We start from the raw sequence: 9710 nt of genomic DNA on the forward strand, positions 1-9710 counted from the left end.
TTTTAGTTCCCCCCAGATCACTTATGTGCCTTACTTCAGTATTTACAATTGGTCTAAATTAAAGTTTCCATATCTCATATCTACTGAGACCTAAAAAAAGAGAAAGATTGATAAAATGTGGGCAAGGATGCAGTATTCTCTATAGTACTGCTAGAGTTTTATTTCATTTCATTGAGGTTTCAATGGTAGCTTCCCTAATGAAACAAATGTACAGATTTTGGATGAAGTATTTTCAAAAGCAAATAAAATCCACATTTTCCCCATTCATCATTCAACTCAGGAAAGTTAAGGGAAAGGCACTAGGTCTGTGATTTCATTGATATAGGAAATTCTCTGATAAGGAAATTTATTCTGACTATGTAAGTTAGGATCTTTTCTGGAACTTAGAAAGTTGCTTAGACTAGAGTATTAATAGTTAAATGACATCCCTATAGTCTTGTAGTCAGTATCTGCCAGAAATGGGATATGTAATTGTCTCATATATCATACTGTCTTTCAAATAAGTGAAAGGCATGGAAGTTCTACTTATGCCTCAGATATTTATAAAACTTTAGTTAAGAAAGCACATTACTGGATATTTTCTTTAATCTTGAATAGTATAAGAATTCATGAGGCTACCCAATCCATTTGTGGATAGCTGTGTTTCATGAAATATGGTTATTTTGATTTAAAAATTTGTATATTGCTGTATCTCATACTTATTTATCCACATGCCCACTGCTATATATATTTCATACACTATATAAGAAATCAAATCCATTTTCCATATGATAGTCGCTTAAATATTTTAGAATTTTGATGATACCCCTTCTTATAAAAATAAAAGGCAGGTGGTAAAAATAATAATGCAATGAAGTGATTAAGGATTATAAACTGATTTAGATTCTCTGCTTTCTGTGCTTACAAAGTATCTTCAGTTTATATCAGTGAAATGAAGCTCATGAATGAACTTCTCTTCTAAAGAGACTCTTGTTATAAAAACAAAATATTTAAGGATAAAAAAGGATTTCTAACTCTAAGAGATTCTAACTCCACCCCTCCAAATAACTCCAAATAAAACTCCCTGGTTCTGCAAGGAACCGCTTCTCCTGTGTCCACAAGCTACACTGATCCTTCCTGATCTACTAACCCAAATTTTGACTATTTCAAATAAACTAACACTATTATCTTATAATTCTTAACTTTATTTCCAATTCATATAAATAACAAAGGCCAGCTGTCTGAGTCTCAGCAAGAACCAAGTTAGAACTCTGAGAGAGAGAGAGAAAGTAATTCCTCCCTACCTCCCAGAGAGGAACTCACAATTCCCTCAGTAACTGCTACACCCCAGAGTGTGTAACTGTCACAGAAAAATCATTAAACTGTCAACAATTGAAACTGACGCTCTGTCTTAGATTTCTTCAAACTCCAATTCTTTCTCAAGCCAGCTTCTCTACTTCTTATCTCTAAACTAATATAACAAGACTTAATTTCTAATATCATCCTTTTAATTTCCCACTTTACTCATATGGAGAGATAAAAATCTTTCTCATAGGATCACTATACTATATAATTCTACAGCTCTACCTAACCTTATTATTATTATTATATTTCACCACAAAATAGTCTTAATCTTATGCTTATCTTATCCTATTCTTATTGCTATACCTTATCTATGCTAACCTGCACTAGGGATATAAATCAAAGAAAAGAAAATTTCAATTACAACAAATAATCAATGAAAACATACTTGCACAAATGCAAGTAGAAAACATTATATGACAGAAATTCAAAATGCAAAATGAAAACTTTTGAAAATCTTGTGAAATAACAAAATGCAGTTACAAAATTCTCCAGATTTCTCCTGATGAACCTTTCCAATTATAATCCTTGCTCAAATGTAATTGTTTCTATGTCCTTCATCATCCTGCTCATCCCATGACTAGATCTACTCTTGTTTGTTAATATCTTCCTTAAATTATGTTGTAGAGGACCATTCTATACATATTCTCATTGGTATTGATTATAATGATACTACTTTGTCCCTTATGTTGTTTTTCAATCATTTTTAAGTCATGTCTGAATCTTAGTAAACCCGTTTGAGTTTTCTAAGACACTGGAATGGTTTGACATTTCCATCTCTATCTCATTTTACAGGTGAGGAAACTGAGGGATATAAGATTAAGTGACTTGCCCAGGGTCACATAGATATTAAATATCTGAGGCTATATTTGAACTCAGAAAGGAAAGACTTTCTTATTCCAGACTCAGCACTCTATTCTCTGTACCACCCAATGTCTCTATGTTTCTTGTTATAGATGGTATCTTTAGCAGCCATAATTATATGAGCTCATATTTAAGAGAGAGAAAACTAAAACCCCTAAGTTTTTCAATCAATATGCTTTCAAAGAATATGCTTCTGAGTCAAATATACCTCAAAAATTAAATGTAAAATTGTTTTATTGAAATTATAACTATAAAGTTGCATGTTTTTCATATCAGTTGATCATTTTATACTGTCAACAAAATTTAACCATGAATCTGAAATCCACTAGATTAATTTTCCATCTCAGCTTTGTGGCATACACAAGTTATTTTTTTAATTTTTTATTTGGTCAATTTCAAACACTATTCCTTGGTTGCATACACAAGTTTTGCAAGCTTCATACTATGCCTTCATGAGATGAAAGAATTAAATTGTTTTGATTTTCCAGGAGACAAAAACTGATTGAAGAGTAGAAAGTTACAGGGATGCAAATTTCAGCTGAAAATGAAGCAAAACCTCCCAGGTATGAGCTACAAAAAAAATAATAGGCTACACTAGAAATTAATTAATCCTTTAAGCATCAGAGACCTTCATGCAAGGGTTGGATGGCCACTTGCTGAGATTGTTGCAGTTGAATTGCTCACTTTTGGTAGAGATTGAACTAGATAACCTCTAAGATTCTTTCCACTCTACAATTGTATGATTCATAGACAGAAATGTTGAATAAGACAGAATAAAATAGAGAATCATGAGACATACTTCAAGATGTCTCCTTCCAGTCTGAAACCAATCCTTTAATCAATATTCTTTGAGTGCTAATCAATACCCTTTGGGTGCAATTGTTCATTTAACAGTCTACTCTGGCAGGGCTGCTGTTGCCAGTTAGTGAACTATATGGGGATATTAAGTGTTCTGGGATCTGCTGTTAGACTAGGAAAATAGTATGAAATGGTTGGCAAGAGCTACATAGATGATATCTGTTGAGGAAGTATCAGACCATGAACATTCATCAAGTTTATGCCACGAACCACGAATCAGTGGTTCTCAACCTTGCTAATGCCGTGACCCCACAATACAGTTCCTCATGTTGTGGTGACCCCAAACCAAAAAATTATTTTGATGGCTACTTCAAAACTGTAATTTTGCTACAGTTATGATTCAGAATGTAAATGCCTTGTATGAATTATGTATTCTCATTGCTACAAATTGAGAGGTTGAGAACCGCTGCTCTAGATTTAAAAAAAAAATGTATCAGAACAGGAAGAGAAGATGAACAAGCAGTGTTCATACTCCCCTAACAAATATAGCAGATTTGGAAACTGGTTCTAAAAAATAAAACACAGAAAAGTTGATCAATGGAAGAGATCATGTAAACAAGCCCCAGGATCAGTCAAACACAGTAGCTTAGTATTCTGTGAATCTGAGGACATGAGTCGTTATGGAAAGATGAGTAGACAAAAAATGTTGAGAAAAACGATAAGGATGTCTTGCAAGAAATCAGGTTTAGGCTAATTTTTTTTTTGCTTCTCCCTCTGTACCAGAGAAGAAGTCTGATTTTTAAAAAATTAGTTTTCTTTTATGGGATGCTTACAGTGCCTTATTATAAAATTTGCATTAAGCATTATCCTATAAGGTAACAGTTAAGTAAAAAATATTTTTGAAAGAAATAAAAATATGAAATAAATATTAAAAATTTAAAATGAACAAATTTGAGGAGAATAATATTGAATATACTTATACTACCTATATAATCAAAGACATTTTAAAAATAACATTTGAAATTCCTTACTGGTACTCACCATTAGACTATACTATATCTCTGCAATCTAACTTGAAATGAACAAGTTGAATGCTGGTTGATGTTCAAAATAATGAAAACTCAGAAATCACATATATACCTGTTTCAGACACCATTCTTGCTGTATGTTTAAGATGCCTTCATATCATACATATGTAACACACCACTAATTAAATGTTTATATTGTACATCATACATGCTAGCTTATTATGTATTATCACTAACCTATTATTAACATTATAAATAAATTAATATTTATTTATTAACCTATGACATTATTGTCATTTACATGAGTGAAGGTAGATCATCAAAAAAATTTAATCACCATCATTTTCCATAGGCCAAAGAAAAGGAGAATGGGCAGGGGCAGTAGGCATTAATGGAGTAGCTGGGGTGGCACTAGAGATGAAAGGAGTGGGTTCTAAGGGGGATACAAAAGTTTAACTTAGGGAATTACATGGCCATTTCATTTTAGCTTTTTTGCCTTTTTGTTTCTTAAAAGATTGCTAGTGTAAGTAACTATTGACTCCTCCCACAATTTCTTGACTCTCAAGGCATGTATAATTGATGAGTTACTTTTCAATAAAATAGTTCAACACAGATTTATACTTAAATAAACTCTCTGCAATGTTATTATTAGGACCATCTCCTGCTTTCATTCTGACTTCCATTCATCTTATCAGAACTTATTACTTAATCAATAATATTATTCCTAATATTATCCAATGCAAATCTACCCTCTGTAATTTTTTATTCTTCTTCCTCTTCTTCATTTGGCATCATTTCTTGTTTGGGAGGAGGTAGCTCCACCAACTCATCCTCTGTTAATGTCAAATAACTCTTCAACTTTCCCTTCCTCCACATCCTTAAATCCTCTCCCACCTCCTGTCAGCCAAAGCCATGATGTTTTGTAAAAGTTTCAATGTGACTTTTTCTGGTGCATAATCTGGAGACTTGCTAAATCCAGAAGACTTGACATTCTGAGCAAACTGTTTTTTCCCAACATGACTCTAATATCTCAGGTTTGATAGCTTATCTCAATGACGTAAATGGCATTGGCATTATTGAACTCTTTCAACACTCTCATTATGTTGTCTTTGACAAGTTTTTATCAAATATTCTCTGTGATCCTCTCCACTGTGTAGCATGCATATTGTGTCTTAAATATCAGTGTTACTTCTGATCAAGAGACTGAAGGAGGGACTTTCCTTTAGTTAGATGTAGACAACTTCAATATCTTCAATGTGGAATCCATGGGATTTGGGAAATGCAGAAGCAATAGGACCTTAAAGGGTAACCTCTTGCTAACAAGGCATTTTTAACTTCTGGCATGAATACTGAGGGAATTAGTCAAGAAAAAGTGCTTTATATATTTTCTTATTGATCATTCAGAAGACAGGCAGCTGCTACTTATCCTTGCCTTTCAAAGCTTGCATTTTAGGAGCTTTATATATCAGAGTGATGCTTTATTATGAACCTTAGGTTACTCTCCATTAAGGTTTTAAAACCTGGGGTTTGCTTCTTTCCTTGGCTAATATATGTCTTCTGAAGCATTTTTTTCCAATAAAGGCAATTCATCAGCATATCAATATCTATTCCAATATGTCAGCTTTCTCTTCAAAAAGTTTCTTCAGGGTTTCGGGAAACTCTTTAGCCACTTCTTGATTGGCAGATGCTTCTTCTCCCATTACTTTTATATTGTGTAGAGTAAACCTTTTTTAAAAATATTTTCAAACCAGCGCTTGTTTGCCTGAAAAGCCATAGAGGTAGAAATTTCACCTTTATATTCCTTTAGGGGATCATATAAGGACTGAGCCTTTTCTCATATGATGCCAAAATTTACTGGAAGTTTTTAATTCTTTTCATCACAAACCTGCATGGAAAAGAATGTTGGACTTTCTATGTGAGAGAGATGTGGATCTCATGGTGAACTCAAATGGTGGTCAACCTCAGCAGCTGTTTTGCCTGAACAAAGCATATGTATCTATTTTATTTCTTCTGCCAAATTCATCACTTTCCTCTTTTTGTTGGGAGCACTTTCCCAACTGGTAGCAAAGCTATGTTTGGGATCCATGATTTTAATAGAGTTTATGGCCTTTAACATGACACAAGTTACAAGAAACATGAGATACAAAGATTGCTTTAAAATCATGGCAAGATGTCTCATGAGAGATTTCAATAAACACACTGGTCATCCCCAAATCACTATATAGAACCACAGTTCTTTTGCTACAAATTTATTCTTTTTAATTTGTTGCTGTTAATTTATATTACACAGTTACGTGCATGCTATAGAGGGAATATTACATATGACAGTATATACATTTATATAAATATATACATATATTCAAAAGTGTATTTATAAGTTACTAAACTTTTTAAGGTATCTCTATACTTCTTGGTATTTTGTTATCTGCTGGCTTTTGCATTCTTTTTGCAACTTTAATTTTTTGCCTATTTTAATTTTAAAAAAGAAATTGTATATATTTATGGTATTAAAATATTAAATGCATTGATACTGGATAAGATTGAGGATGTAGACTCTAAATGATGGCCCTAATGCAAATATCAATAATATGGAAATAGTTCTTGATCAATGACACATGTAAAACCCAGAGGAATTGCATGTTGGCTACTGGAGGGGGAAGAGAGGGAACGAACATGAACCATGTAACCCATGGAAAAAATATTTTCAATTAATTAATTAATTAAAATTTTTAAGACTAAAAAAATAATAATAAATAAATGCATTTATATTATACAATACAATCCATATATTTTAGGTGTTTCTCAATTTATAAACCTTTTCTCCTTTTTGTTTCCTGGGCTTCATGTGTCATTGTTGCTTCCATAAAATTCCCCTCAAATTCCTATTTAATTTCTTATGTTGATCCATGATATAGAGAAACCACAATGGGGAAAGCCATGATGTGGAAGGGATAAATATATATGTGAGTGTGTATATATATACATATATATATACATATTCACCCATGTGCATATATGTATACAAACATAAAAATGCATATGATTAAAAAATATAAGAGTAGATGTCATTCCCCAGTCTATAAGTGTTCAAAATGTATGACAAGGCAATTTTCATTTCAAGAAATTCAAGTTATGAAAGGTCATAAATTAAGATGGTGATAGGGACTGAATCAGATTTTATTTGAAACTGCCCTTTTCAATGCTGTTTAGCAGCTTCTCTGTAACACTGAATATTAGACTATTTCATAGACCACTTATAGGTGAAGTGAAGACCATACTGCCAGCATAAATCAGAATAGGATTAGAACTTTTGTCTTTCTGGTTTCAAGGTTAACTCGGTCCACTGTCAATGCAAGCAACCGTGTTCAGTGCTATAAATTAAATTAAAAAAAAATATAGTCTCTGCCATCAAGGAGATTACAGTCCCTAATGGGAGTAGATCATATATAAAAGGGAGTTGAAAAGGAAAAGGGGAAGGAGAAAGTCCTGCCAGATGACTTAATTATATATCCTGGGCTGCTTCTCTTCCTTAACCAGGAAGCTCTAGGAGGACCGAGAAAACAAAAAAAAAGGCAGAGGATATTTCCTTTTTTTAATTATTTATTTATTAATTTATTTTAAATGTTTTTCCACATTTTCAATGATTCATTTTCTTTTCCACCTTTCTCCCCTCCCCCCTCCCATACCCAACAAGTAATTCCAATGGGTTATGCCAATGTTATCACTTGATACCTATTTCAATGTTATTCATTTTTGCAATAAAGTGATATTTTAAAACCAAAACTTCAACTCATATACCCATATAAACAAGTACTGAGATATAACTCACATGATTTTCTTCTGGGTTTCTACTTCCATAGTTCTTTCTCATAAGTCCCTCCAGAATGTCCTGAATCACTGTATTGCTACTAGTAATAAAGTCCATTATATAGGATAGTTCCACAATGTTTTATTTTTTCTGTAAAAAGTTCTCTTGGTTCTGCTCATTTCACTATGCATTAAGTCTTATCAGTCCTTCCAGTTCATGTAGAAATCCTCCAGATCATCATTCCTTTGGGTACAATAGTATTCCATCACCAACATATACCACAATTTGTTCAGCCATTCCCTAATCAAGGGACATCTTATTTTCAAAATTTTTGCCACCACAAAGAGGGCAGCTATGAATATTTTACAAACATTTTTCATTATTATCTCTTTAGAATACAAACCCAGCAGTGCTGTGGCTGGATCAAAGGGCAGACAGTCTTTTAGCACCCTTTGGGCAGTTACAAATTTCCTTCCAGAATGGTTGGATCAATTCACAACTCCACTAACAATGCATTAATGTCCCAATTTTGCCACATCCCCTACAACAGTCATTACTTTCCTTTGCTGTCAATAGCTAATCTACTAGGTATGCAGTGGTAACTTAAGAGTTGTTCTGATTTGCATGTCTCTAACTAGGAGGGATTAAGGACATTCTTTAGTGTGATTAGTGATAGTTTGATTTCTTTATATGAAAATTGCCTATTCATGTCCCTTGACCATTTGCCAATTGGGGAATGGCTTGATTTCTTGTACAATTGACTTGGTTTCTTATAAATTTGAGAAATTAGACCTTTGTCAGAAGTTTTTGTTATATCTTTTCCCAGTTTGTTGCTTCCCTTCTAATTTTGTTTGCATTGGGTTTGTTTGTACAAAACCTTTTTAATTTAATGTAATCAAAATTATTTATTTCACATTTTGTAATATTCTCTAGCTCTTGTTTTATCTTAAATTCCTTCCTTTCCCATAGATATGACAGGTATACTATTCTATGTTCACCTAAAATATATGGAATATTTCACAAATTTGTGTGTCATCTTTATGCAAGGGCTATGCTAATCTCTGTATCACTCCAATTTTAGTATATGTGCTGCTGAAGCAAGCACCAGAGTATAGTTCCACTGGATACTTACAAATAGGATTGTCAGCGTGAAAATCTAGAGATCCCCAGTTTATTTGGTTGGGAGGTAGAAACCCCAGGTCACCTTGTCACAAGACAGTTTCCCCCTGAGGGAAGGTCCATTTCACTAGACAATAGACATCCACTTCAGCTTTGGCACAGTAGGTAGGGCCTCAGTCTTGCAAGCTGAAGATCCTGACTTCGACCCTCGGAAGGAGAGTGTGATATACTGGGAAAGACTTCTGGAGACAAAAGAGCTACTTAACTTCTGATGGGGTCTACTTCCCACCTGAAGTGGATGTTTATTGTCTGGTGAAGTGGGACCTTCTCTCAGGGGGAAACTCTCCTGTGACAAGGTCAAAACCTGGGGTTTCTATCCCAACTAAATAAACTGGGGATCTCTAGATTTCCATGTTGACAGAATGCAGTCTAATATTATTTCACCATACTGAATAATAAATATGGAAAATTCAAACAAATCAATAAAGACTTATATGAACAAATACAGAAGGGAATGAATAGGAGACTAATTTCTATAATGCCAAAGAGATCTTTCTAAATAACCAATCTAAACTTGTTATCTCCCTAATCAATAAACTCCAATGGATCCCTATTAGTCTTAGAACAAATAAAAGTTCCTTTCTTGGGCTTTTAAAAGTTTTTATAATCTATGGCCCTTCCTACATTTCAGCTCTTCCACTTTTCTTTCACCTGTTCTCTCTACAGCAGTGATACTAGCTTTCATGCTATTC

The 9710-nt window shown here is 33.4% G+C and overlaps 1 non-coding gene across 1 annotated transcript; it reads right to left on the reverse strand.

The window, feature by feature from the left end:
* Nucleotides 1-8840: 8840 nt before the first annotated feature.
* On the reverse strand, nucleotides 8841-8944 carry LOC130454108 (U6 spliceosomal RNA). Its single transcript, XR_008911792.1, has one exon. It is a non-coding gene; the product is annotated as a U6 spliceosomal RNA (small nuclear RNA).
* Between the last annotated feature and the right edge of the window lie 766 nt (nucleotides 8945-9710).

This window comes from Monodelphis domestica, chromosome 4, assembly GCF_027887165.1.
Source record: "Monodelphis domestica isolate mMonDom1 chromosome 4, mMonDom1.pri, whole genome shotgun sequence".
Classification (NCBI taxonomy): Eukaryota; Metazoa; Chordata; class Mammalia; order Didelphimorphia; family Didelphidae; genus Monodelphis; species Monodelphis domestica.